Here is a 13179-nt window from a genome sequence, read left to right on the forward strand (position 1 = left end):
TTGCTACATGCCTTTGCAGAATAGACTGCTCAGGTTTTTTTTTTTTCTTTTTTTTAAGAGATACCCTTTTGGGAACTGAAAACCATAGTCAGGTAGGGATGCAGAGACACTCCATTGCTTACTCTGTCCAGTTCTGTAGTGTTTCCTTTGTTTAATGGTGACCAACAACGGATGGGGCAATAAACCTGTACTCTGCTCTGCTCTCGGTTGCGGTGGCACTGGTATCTATCTGTGCTTTGAGAATGACCAGTGGTGCCGTCAGAATGATGGGGGCAGCGCTGCTGAGTTTGGGGACACTTGATTACCTCACTCCCACTCCTATTCCAAGTTGCCTGTAGATTTAAGTTGCTAGTTGGATATATCCCTCAGTTATGTGGGGTGCCACAGGTATGCATGGGTGTCTGTGCCTGTCCGCTTTGTGTCATTCCTGCTCAGATTCAGTTGGAAACCACCATGTTCTTTACTTTCACAAAGGTGATTGTGTGTTAGGGAGGAGGGCGTGAATCCATGACAGTGCCCGAGCACTTGCCTTCAGGTTTCAGCAGAGCCACTGATGAGCTAGTCTCGTCTCCTGATTGTCACATTTTTCACTGTAATGAGGCTCCTCCATCACAGGGATATAGTCCCTCTTTATTTTCTGCAAATCTTAGTGATATACGGCCGTGCGTATATCACTAAGGTAAGAGAAAGGGCCCAAAGAGAACGAGAAAACTCCTACCCTAGCGGATGAAGCTGCTTATCTCCCTTCCAGCCGGAAGGCATAGCCAGATTTAGACTGGCAGACCCCTCATACTCAAGTGCCACTAGGTGTGTAAAGTTGGATGCTATTTCTGTCTGACTTTTTTTTGCGGGGGCGTGGGGTAAGGTTAAAAAACATCTAGTGTGAAACACACTGCTAGCTCTTTCATTGAGCACAAAAGCATTTGCTATAGGGATGTTGTGTCTCCGAGAAGACTGGGCTCTCTTCTACAGCCTCACCACCACCATGCACACTGCTGTAGAACTGTCTGCTGAGAGTGGTCCCTGTCTTGTTTTGGGGTGACAATTTGGGCATGGTGGTGCTTGCCACCAGGGGTTGTGATGCAGGTCAGCTGGAAGGAGCACTTTCTCTGTACATACTTAGTTTGGCCAGGATGATGGTGGAAAGAGTTCCACTCAGCCTCATAAGGTACATAATTTGGAAACTCTGTTGGAGGTTAGCGTTTTTTCCAGGGTACAGCTAACAGGAGGAATATTCTGTGCCCCTGTAAGTGTCAGATTGTCCCTGATTAGAGGGGGAAAAAAACAGGCAAACAGGGTTGGAGGAGGCCACACAGGCCAGCCAGGGTTACATAATGAGACCTCGTCTCAAACAACCACAAAAGTATGAGAGGTGAAAAACACCAAAAAGGATACCCAGGGGCTGGAGAGATGGGCTCAGAGGTTAAGAGCACTGGCTGCTCTTTCAAAGGTCCTGAGTTCAATTCCCAGCAACCACATGTTGGCTCACAGCCATCTACGCTGAGGTCTGGTGGCGTGCAGGCGTACGGGCAGGTGAAACACTGTAAAAGGATACCGAGGCTAAGGGGGCAAGGGTGGTTCATTTGTGGGAACTCTTGAACCCACACTAAAAAGTTCTAGTGTGGTGGTTCTGGGGAAGATGGCACAGAGGATCCATGGCGCTCACTGGTCAGCCAGCTTAGCCTAATCAGTGAGCCCCAGGTCCCAGTGAGTAACTCTGCCTCAGGAAAGGTACATGGATCCTAAGCACCCAAGATTGATAGCTGACCTTCACATGCAAACAAACACACATGAGAAGCCTTAAGCTAAGGAGTCTTCTCTGGCCACATGAATTACTGGGAATGAGCCTGCTTTCCTGCCTTGAAGGAAAAGCACAAATAAAATAGATGAGCCAACAGCTCTCAAGAACTGGACGCTGGAAAAGAGGAGATGTTGTCCACAGAGGCAAGGAGAGGAAGTGGGTTCCCCAAAACTGGAGCTGCAGACGGTTGTCAGCTGCCGTGTGTGTGCTGGGAATTGAATCCTGGTCCTCTGGAAGAGCCGCTAGTACTCTTTAATTGCTGATCCATCTCTCCAGACACATAGATGTGACAGTTCTTATATAATCTTGATGTTGAAGACTTCAAATACTTTATACTGATTGACATTAATACTTGATAAAAGCACTTATCATTAATGATAATTTCCATATGTAAAACACTTTATTTAATTTTAAGGTTACTATTTTTTCACATTTAGTTTGTGTCTGTGGGTATGTGCATGTGCATGTGAGTGCAATGTCTGTGGACACCAAAAGAGGGTGTCAGATCCCCTAGAGTTGTATGTATGGGTGATTATGGGGTGCCCACTGTGGCTGCTGGGAACCAAACTCCACTATTCTGGAAGATCTGAACCCTCTCTCCAGCTCCAGTTATTAAGAATTTGATGTTTAGTGTTACTTAATGCTAAAAAGAATATTTAATGAAAATTTAAAATTCTTTATTTTATTTTATTTATTTATTTATTTATTTTTGGTTTTTCGAGACAGGGTTTCTCTGTGTAGCCTTGGCTGTCCTGGGCTCACTTTGTAGACGAGGCTGGCCTCGAATTCACAAAGATCTGCTTGCCTCTGCCTCTGCCTCTGCCTCTGCCTCCCGGAGTGCTGGAATTAAAGGCATGCATCACCACTCCTGGCCTATTTTAAAGACTTTTATTAGTTTTAACTATGCATGAATCTGTGTGTAGGTATGTGCCCATGAGTACCCAAGGAGGCCGGAAGTGTTGGAACCTGAGATGGAGACACAGGCCGTTGTGTAATGTCTGATGTGGTGCTGGGAAGCAAACTCAGGTACACTGCAAAAGTAGTTCAGGCTCTTAGCCACTGAGTCACTTCTCCAGTCATTGCTTTTACTTACTTGTTTGTTTATGTATGTGGGTTTGGGGAAAGGAACACCCACATGCCACAGCTTGCATGTGGAGGCCCAAGACGACTTACAAGAGTCAGTTCTCTCTCTCTGTCATATGGGTTTGGGACTTAAACTTAGACAATCAGACTTGGCAGCAAGTGAACCATCTCGTTGTCCCTAAAAATATTTTTGATCATCACTTGGTGAAGAACAGTTATCAGACATGGAAGTCGTCTGAACTGAAAGGCAGGAAGAGTCAGGTGCTGAAAATACTGCTGCTTTCAGGTTTTGATGTTTGAGGAGGGAGTTTGAGACGTGTTCTCATATAGCGTAGAGTGGCTTCTAACCCACTATGTAGCCAAAGCTGGTCTTGAACTGCCGATCTTTCTGTCTCCACCCCCAAAGTGCTGGGGTTACAGGCATGTGGCACCACACTTGACTTGCTGATGTGTTTGTTTTATGAAAACCAACAAAGTCAAATTATAATAAATTCTAATGATAGTGCTGGTAAAATATTTTATCCTGAAGTAATATCATGAGATGCCTACTTTCCCATCTTTCAGTATGTTTAGCTACTTTGATGTTCTACAAGAAAACAAACTTTAAAATATGGGGAATTGCTCCTCTTGGATTTGCTGAGTTGTTTTGTTGTTGTGCACACCTCTTTCTACCTCAAGGAGATGCTCTTCCATGAGAGTGAGCACTGCTCCCTGCTAATCTATGTCAGGAAGCTGCCCCAAGGCCCAAAAACGGCAACATGGTGGTAAAGGTTCCCCTTGAGCTCTGGGTAAGCAGGCCTGCTCTCTGTAGGGAAGTTCTTATAGGCATTATTAGGGTCAGAGCCTGGACTCTGGGGGTCCTGACAAACCAAACTCAGCAACTTGTCCTCAATAGGCTGCTAACGTGACAAGTAACAATGAAAAGCAGAGAAAGAAGATGCGTTCAATGTAACCCCACTGGAGAGAGATACAAATACAGAGATCTAGTAACCACAAGTGCCCTTTAAGGATGTGTACATGACTTTTAGGCTTAAACAGAGGACAAGAAGCAAACATAGCTAAGTAGTCCTGGTCAAGGTGTGGTCTTGCCCATCATTAACCTGTCCTGTCCTAACTCCAATCACTTCTACAAGGTGGTCTGACAAGTTGTCAGGACTGTGTGAAATCTCTTATGGCCCAGATCCCTTCTCATTCTGGGCCCCAGGCTTCAGCCTTTTCCTCCCAGCATAAGAGCCCCACAGAAATTCCAATTCCTTGGGAACCGTTGTTTCCGTAGTTTGCCAGCCACCGTGAGGGCACAGGTGTGTGTCTCTTTCACTATCTTCATTCTGTCAGGATGGTTATACTCTGAAGATGAGAAAAGCGTTTCAGACACAGACGTCAGCATTTGTCAGGTGCCTTCCACCTCCTGCCACGCATTAGTCTAGGTCTGCCCGCAAGGGTACTGTATGTCACTGAAGACCCATGAAGCTGCACAGCATGGCAGCAGCCTCCCCCAGAGTCAGGAGTCAGTCAATGAAGCAGCTGAGAAAGAATGATGCCAGGGCCCATTTGGGCACAGACTGCGCCAGGATGAAGCTGGGTCACAGGCCGGTCAGGAGGACATAGTCATGTAACCTCAGGCAAATTGCAGCTCTTCTCAGATGTGGCTCAGAACATGGACTACACACCTGGTGCTCCAGAGGCTGTGGCCTCTAGAGTGCTGAGTGGGGAAGGAACAGGAACAGGTAGCCTTGTTTTCTTTGTGCATTCAGTCATCTGTTTGAGATCCAAGGAAGGAGCCACAGCTGAGCGCTCGGAATCAGGCACACTTGTGGGCAGGATGGAGCTATGTGCACCGAGCACAGAACTGTCCGTGGAGGACCAGTCTCCAGATGCAGGCCCAGGGCCAATCTCCCTCCTTGACTTTTCTTCCACATCTTTGACACCTCCTCTACCACCAATATCCATCAATATGATGAAGACTTTGAAGTCACTCTGATACCTACCACCTTTGCAGATAAAAACCAAAGGCAGAGGACTAGTAAAGCCTTCATTGGAGACAACATAAACAAATAAGAGTGGAGAGACAGGAAACACTCTAGAGCACTGGGTGGGGATGTGAAGAAAGTATCAGGTATCCCAGGAACCTCTTCTGACCCCCAGCCTCTCCAAGGTAAGTGAGAAGCAGCCTTGGGGGACAGCAAGGGAAGACTGGCCTGAAAGCATGTAGGACAGGGGTAGGGACAAAACAGGGATGCTGCAGGAACAAGGGAATTGACTCTATAACAGAAGATGGAAATGAGAGCATGAGAAATAATGAAAATTAAAAATTGATTCTACACATTTTGTCTTGCAGAGAGAGACATCTTGTTTTGTAGAACACCATTATGTCCTGTGACCCCATTACCAGCACCATGGTCTCCTTCCTCTCCTGGGGTGACAAGTGGAAACTCAACACACAATTCCCGGTCTCCACCGTGGGCATGAGATCCTGAGCACCCAGGACAGGTAAGAGCCAGAGAGTCCTGGCACCATCTTTATCAGCTCCTATCTGGCTTGAATACTTAATGTGATTTCAGTTGTCGACTTGATGGGCTTTAGATCACCCATGGGAACAAACTTGTAGCTGCGCCTGTGAGGGAGTTTTTGGATTAGATGGCGTGGGTCCCAGACTAAATAAAAAGGGGAGCTGAGCACCAGCGTTCAGAGTGCTCTGCCTCCTGATCATGGTCGTAGTGTGATCTACTGCTTCAAGTTCCTGCCACCTTGGTTTCCCCAGCATGGTGGGCTCTGTGCCCTGAAACTGTGAGTCAGAACAAACCCTTCCTTAAGCCGCTTTTGTCACAGTACCGATAAAGGGCCAATATAGCCAATATACTGCTGGGTGTGGTGGCGCACGCCTTTAATCCCAGCACTCGGGAGGCAGAGGCAGGCGGATCACTGTGAGTTTGAGACCAGTCTGGTCTACAAAGTGAGGCCAGGACAGCCAAGGCTACACAGAGAAACCCTGTCTTGAAAAACCAAAAAAAACAAAAACAAAAAACAAAAAACCCAAAACAACAAACAAACAAACAAACAAACAACAACAAAAGAACCAGTATACTTAGTTTTTTGGAGACAGAGTCCTAGATTGTTGCCTAAGCTACCCTTAAACTCACAGTTATTCTCCTGCCTCAGCCTCTCAAGTGCTGTCGTTACGGGCATAAGCCACCACAACCAGCTCTGGATTTTCTTTTCATACAATTCCTCATGTTTTAATTCACTGGTTTCTTTTTTCGTCTGCATCCCTTAGTGTGATTCCCTTCATAAAAGGGACTGTGCTAAACAAAATAAAGACCAGAACAATTAACACCAAAGCCAGCCACGGGCAGACCCACTACAGAATACCTGCTGAAATGGGAGACATCTGGAAGGCAGCCAAATACAATGACGTCTTAGTTGGGCTGATATAGAAGTCATTCAATAGATGCCTTTAACTCAGACACCTTGAGACACCTTAGATACGGCTTCAACAGAGGCTATGTCCCCTCAAATTTTCATACTGGAAACAACTCTTAATGCGGCAACGTTGGCAGTGGGCCTTAAGAAAGCTGAGGAGGTGCACGGAGTGTCTAGCTGCCCTGAGATAGGTGAGTGATGCAGCCTGCTCAGGTGTCCTGAGAGAGGTCGGTCATGCCTTGCTGGCTCTCGCCCTCTGTTGCCTCCTCGCATCATGGTATAGAATGAAGCCCTCACCGATATTGGAGATGTGCTCTTGGACTTCTCGGCATCCAGAACCCTAAGCCCCGCCTGTCACTTGTCACTTACTCCAGCTGTGGCAGTAAAGCAGAGAAAGACAAAGCAGAGAGTTTATTCAAAGCTGAAGGTAGGGCTAGAGAGAGGGTACAGCTGGTAAACTGCTTCCTGTGGACTTGAATTCAACCCCATAAACCATGTAAAAGTCAGGCAGAGGGTCCAGTGCTTATTATCCCAGCCCTGTGGAGGTGGAGACTAGCAGATCCCTGGGGCTCACTGACCAGCCAGCCTTGCCTACTTCATAACTGGAGACCAGGGAGAAACCCTGTCTTAAAAGAAGGAAGAGGACGCATGAGAAACAATACCTGAGGTTGGGACACACGCATGCACACACACGCACACACTCGCGCACACACAGAGAGAGACAGAGAGACAGAGACAGGGAGACAGACAGAGACAGAGACAGACAGACAGAACCAGAGAGAGACAGAGGACAGACAGACAGAGACAGAGGACAGACAGACAGAGATGGAGACAGGGACAGAGAGACAGACAGAGAGAGACAGAGACAGAGAGAGAGCTGAAAAATTCTTCCTGTGTGTTGGGACAGCTATTTTGTGTTTTGTTTTGTTTCTTCTCATAATAGAACTTAATGGAGTTTCAGCCCAGAAGAAAGTCTGCTGGAAGCATCTCCGTGGCCCTCTTCCCCTCAGGCTCCCGTAACAGTGCTGTAGAACTCACTGCGGGCCACATCTTGTGTAGCATTTCCTGCCAGCGTTTCAAGGGGTTAGTTGAAGGTTCTGAGTCCAGTTCTCTCAGAAGCCCTCTTTACCCCTAGGACTCTTGATCTTCAATGGAGCTGTCAGCTCAGTGTCCCACCAGCATGAGACAAGTAAGGCCCAGGGCCTCCACACTTGCCCATGTGCCCAGCAGATGCCTGAAAACTGGCACTGCCACAGCAACAGCCATGTTCCTAGGGTGAATGCCAATGAGCTGGGGAAACAAAGGAATCTCCTTTTAGGCTCTTGTTCCCTCCCCATGATTCTTTGGGCTCCAGCAGGCTGGGGACTTCCCAAGACAGAGTATCCCCATAACATCCGTGCCAGGGTCTGGCACTCCTAAGCCAAGGCTGTTCTTTTTTTTTTTTTTTTTTTTAGACAGGATTTCTCTGCGTAGCCTTGGCTGTCCTGGACTCGGCTTTGTAGACCAGGCTGGCCTTGAACTCAGAGATCCACCTGCCTCTGCCTCCCAAGTGCTGGGATTAAAGTCATGCACCACCACCGTGCCAAGGCTGTCCTTACCAGCCGTCTGTCTACTTTGTTCTGGCTTCCACCTAAGGAACCTGTCTAGGCTTCTCTTTCCATCCACCCAGAGTGGAACATAGGGCAGCTTCTGGGAGTTTCTGTCAATATAAAGTGGGACTGTGGCTCTTTTGGCTTCTGCCGCAGAAGACGTTCCATACTTTATTGCAGAGAAGCCTCACTGGTGAGTGAGCACGGCTGTAGAAGGAGAGTGCAGGGGCCACCCCTCTTCTGCACAATAGAAGGCTGATTCCCCAAAGCATCGCAGGTGAGACCAAAGTTCTAGAACGCCATCTGTGCTGTTCTCTGTCACCTCGACACAAGCTAAAGTCATCTGGGAAGAAGTTAGCCTCAACTGAAAAGATGCTTCTACCAGACCAGCCAGTGGCCTAACTCACTGTGGGTGGTGCCAGCCCTGGGCAGGTGGTCCTGGGTGCTCTAAGGCTGAGCAAGCTATGAGGAGCAAGCCAGTAATCAGCACGCCTCTGCATTTAGCTCCTGCCTCCGAACTCCTGTCCTGTTTCCATTCTTGCGCTGACTTCCTGTGGTGTGGAACTGTAAACAAGATAAGACCTTTCCTCCCCAAGCTGCTTTCCTTCATGGTGTTTTATCAAAGCAGTGTAAACCCCAAGACACAGTCCTCAGAACAGTGGCTGAGTCACTGCAGCTGCTCTTTCACAGGTGAATTAGCAGGCAGGGAAGGGCTGTTTGTGGGAAGCCAGAGCCTGGATGCACCTGGTGCAACCTCACCTTGCTCTTGAGAACCCACATCTCTGGACGTCATATTCCTTACTTACAAGTGAAATATGTAACGTGTTATTTTCCACACCAGACTCTTTCTAATTGCTAAACTCAGGCTTACAGCATCTGATTCCTTCAGTGTTCCTAATCCCTTTCAAAGCATCTTTGGTCTAGTCCAAAATCGATGTTGGTTAAGATCCTGGGAGGTTTTTTAAAAAATATTTATTTGTATATAGTGCTCTATTTACATGTATCAGACAGAGGACATCTGATCCTATTACAGATGAATGTGAGCCACCAAATGGTTGCGGAGAATTGAACTCAGGACCTTTGGAAGAGCAGCCAGTGCTCTTAACCCCTGAGCCATCTCTCCAAACTGCTCCCCCACACCCCCCATCCCCCCCACCCCTGATCCTGGGAGTTTTAATGCTGGTCTTTGCTATTCCTGTTGGGTCTCCATGGGATTCTATGGGGGCAGTTTAACTGAGGAGTCACCGGGGTACCTACAAAATTGGCTTCCAGAGGGGCTTCTGATAGTGGTGACAAGGACTCTTGCCTGACATTGTGTACCTCTCTCCCCAATCCAAATCCATTCATTGAAATCCCAACCTTCCAGGTCTGTGGTGGTGGAACACATCTTTAATCCCAGCACTCAGGGAGGCAGAGACAGGAGGATCTCTATGAGTTCAAGGTCAGCCTGGTCTACAGAGCAAGTCCAGGACAGCCAAGGCTGTCTCGAAACCCTGTCTCAAAAAACCAAACCAAACAAAACAAAACCAAAAACTTATGTGTTTTGTTATATAATGATGGCCGTCCCCAAACAGGACAAGTAGACAAAGCAGTCATTGGCCCAAAAAATACTAAGTACCTGCTTGATTGCACTTTGTAGTCACCCTACCTCCAGGCAGAGAGGTGGAGGCCTAGGCCACTTGGTCTAAACAAGAGTCTGGAGTAGGGTCATGCTTGAAGCCAGTCTGTATGTCTCCCTGTACAGCAGAGACAGCAGCCCCTGAAGCACAGGCACACAGGCGGTCCTTAACACCTCATCTTCATGTGTTGATGGAGTCTCCAGAGTAGGGCATGGCTACACACATGTGAGTGCCAGAGTCAAAGGCCATCTTCTGCAGCGTCATTCTGCACAGAGGCATGTGTTCTGTCCTCTGGAATATCCCCAGGGGGTGGGGGGAAGAGTTTTACAGAGCAGTCACCACCTCCAGCTACTCAGGTCTTTATGCCACCCCAAGTTTGTTGTTGTTATTGTTTTGTTTGTTTGTTTTTTACAGAGTCTGCTGAGCTGTCTAGGAGTCAAGGGCCAGAGAGCCAGAAGGACAGTATTGGGGCAAAAGTGGTCCAGGCTCTTCCTCTAGGCTTCAAAAAATACCAGGTATTAGGAAGGAGGTAACTGAGGGTCCCAGAGGGAGAGGAGGAGGTTGTCCTCTGTCTTTCTATCCATCAAAGTCGACTTCTAAGCTGAATTAAGGCCTGAATTTCTTTTTATTCTCCCCTCTATTGTTTGTACTCTAGATTTGTGTGTCCAGAAGGAAGAGCCAGAATAATCTGGAGTGATCTATACTCTCACCTACCTGGGGAGCTGGGATTAAATGTTGTACCACCACCACCTGGCATTGGTGTTCGCCTTTAATAGTTAGTGCCTTCAATCACTTTATTTGGTTATTTAGTTATTTATACAAGAGTCCATGACAGGAGGAGCATCCATTGGTTGTGTGATCATATCTCCCTTCCTCTTACCCTCTTCCCATGATTCTCACTGGCTCTACTTTTTAGTTAAGTCTTTACATACTCTACTGTTATTGTTGAACCCAGCTTAGTGTCAGTTCCCAGTCTGGCTTACCCTATGAGACTTCAGATGTTTATCAGGAGGGACTAGTACTCCTCGGAGTTGAGATTTTTTTTTCTTGATAATTAGCTCAACATGCTGGATTCCTGCTTTGTGCTCCTGAGAATGATCCCACTCAAACACAGACACACACACACACACACACACACACACACACACACACACACACACACACAATTGCTCCTGGGAAATCTTGTGGGAAGCTTGTTCAAGCTACTGCCAGAGGCAGGCTGTCACCCAGGTGCATTCCTCTGTATGTTTAGCTTGGGCAGAAACACGGGTGATTCCTTAGTCTGCCCAGGGCAGGTGGGCCCGCTCAGATGCTGACTGCATCTCCTTAAGGTTTCTGTGACTCAGGCTCAGCAGCAGGAGTCATCTGGGTGGGGTCTTAACACATGTCCTGTTGACTGATGGGTACCTGCACTAGGATGCTAACCACTGGAGATGATCATCTGATTGCCCGGCCATCTCCAGAGAGGTGCTGGGACTGGATTCATCTAGGTAGCTCTCAGAACTGGCTTGAGACCTACAGACACTCTATATAGTTCCTTGAGTGGGTTCCTCAGTGACTGATCTCTTCTCAGGTTCAAGAGCTCCCATGTTTCCTTTAGGCAAGTTTCTGTGTTCAGGAAAAAAGGGGGACTCTTTTACTTCCAGCCTTTGAGACTTTTAAGTATAAAATAAAATTTTCTTGCCTCTGTCTTGTAAAGTAGGATGGGAAGTTGAGTTTGGTCACAAAGAACCCAAGGCGTTGAACCTTGGTTCAGCCATTTTCTTGTGGCCTTGGACAAGTTCCTCCTCCTTTCTGAACTGAACTTCATTCTTAAAGTGGGACAATGTTTTCCATCGGTGCTGCCATGATCAGGAAGCAAGTCCTTGCAGCCCAGCGTTTTTGGGGGCAGGATCTGAGGGCAGCTAAGGCTCAGTACACACCGCTTTGGCCTTCATGTGTGCCTACCGGGTGTCTCACCTAGCTGGTGTATCTTTGGGACTTGGAGTGTCATCCTGTCAGAAGGTGCCCTGCTTCACAACACTGCTGTTTCTGTTGGTCCCACTCAAGGGAACTGGCTGGCTGCTCTCCACCCATAGAGGCTGCACTTTGTCTTGTTAAAAGTGCTGAGGATTGTTGCTACCCCCAAGGAAAGGCAGGGAGGAAAACAGGACGCAGCCACAAGCCCAGAAGTGGCATGATAAAAGAAAAGGGAGTTTCACTTGGGGCTAGCTCTGAAAGGAGTGTGTGTGCGTGCGTGCGTGCGTGCGTGCGTGCGTGCGTGCGTGCGTGCGTGCGTGTACCTTGCCTGGTTGGCTTCTTGCTTGGGCTTTACAGACATGACAGGAAACTGGTCTAAAATGGATGGGTCCAGGATACTGGGCCAAATGTCTTCCCACACTCTGCTCGCTCTCCCAGTATAGCCCTGACTCTTGCACTACAAAGTCAGCTGAACAGGAATTCTCATGGTAACAGGAGAAGCATAGTATGGGCCCTGCTGGGAGGAGACAGTCATAGTGTCCCCATAACTGCTGTCTGCCAGGGTGCTGGGCACAACTGGATAATCACAGCAGCCACTTCCAGGAGAAGAGACAAACTAGAGCGTCCTTTCCTTTTTGTTCAGTCATTTAAGATAATTGTATTAGAAAAAAATTAAAACGCCCTAATTCTTTGGAAGTATGTTTATAAACTTTTCAGTGAGCTGGGGGATGTAGCTGAGTTGGCAGTGGGCTGGCCTAACATGCGTTAGGACCGAGTTCTGTCCCTAGTACCACATAAAGCTGGGCATGGCGGTATATATTTAAATTCCCAGCACTCATGATGTAGAGACAAGAGGATGAGGAGTTTAAAATTATCTAGGACTGCATGTGTTCTTAAAAGTCAGACTGGGTTATACAAGACCATCTAAGGAAAAAAAACCCACAAAATAGCTCTTCAACAGTAGTGAATAATTTCTCCTACGAATGAGGATAACTGCATGTAGACACAAGGCTTATAACATTAGATGTGTTTATTTAATTTCAAAAAATACAGCATCTTCATATCTCTTAGGCTTAATTGGTAAGATGGTAAAATATGTGCAACCTTGATGTCCAGATGAGGAAATTGCCTTGAGACAGGGTGAGTCACCATAGAACATCCAACAGGCAACTCTTGACTGGATGACAAGCATCTCAGAAATGTCTGAAATGAAAATGAGAACAGTGAGCTGGGCGTGGTGCCGCACGCCTTTAATCCCAGCACTCGTGAGGCAGAGGCAGGCGGATCTCTGTGAGTTCGAGGCCAGCTTGGTCCACAAAGAGTCCAGGACAGCCAGGGCTACACAGAGAAACCCTGTCTCAAAAAAACAAAACAAAAACCCAACCAACCAAACAAACAGACAAAAAAGAAAATGGGAAGAGTGGGGCCGTTTGCTTCAGGCCCTCAGAGCTAGCCCTTAGGAACGTACTGTGAGAGATGGAATTCGGAAAATGGGTTCTGTGCTTTCCTCCGCTCTGCCAGGATATCCAGCCCACTAATACTGGAAGATCTGGTCCAAGTTCAGAGTGATGCCTTTGGGAGTCCTCCAGGTAGTTAGCTGCTCCTGGTGGCTCCTGTGGATTGATGTAACATGTTTGAGGCTAAGAAGCTGGGGGATGTTTCATCACTTACTAACTACCACAGAGGAGACCCAGGGTCAGCAGCCAGC

At 47.5% G+C, this 13179-nt stretch overlaps 1 long non-coding RNA gene across 1 annotated transcript in view; it reads right to left on the reverse strand.

Annotated features, from left to right (window-relative positions):
• Positions 1-12483: 12483 nt before the first annotated feature.
• LOC311608661 overlaps positions 12484-13179 on the reverse strand; it is a 74051-nt gene continuing 73355 nt past the window's right edge. Inside the window, exons 2-3 of the long non-coding RNA XR_014783065.1 lie at positions 12940-13084; positions 12484-12674 (exon numbers count right to left, since the gene is read on the reverse strand). This is a non-coding gene — a long non-coding RNA (uncharacterized lncRNA). The remainder of the gene's footprint in view (positions 12675-12939; positions 13085-13179) is intronic.

This window comes from Acomys minous, assembly GCF_964271855.1.
Source record: "Acomys minous genome assembly, chromosome: 11".
NCBI classification, from domain to species: domain Eukaryota; kingdom Metazoa; phylum Chordata; class Mammalia; order Rodentia; family Muridae; genus Acomys; species Acomys minous.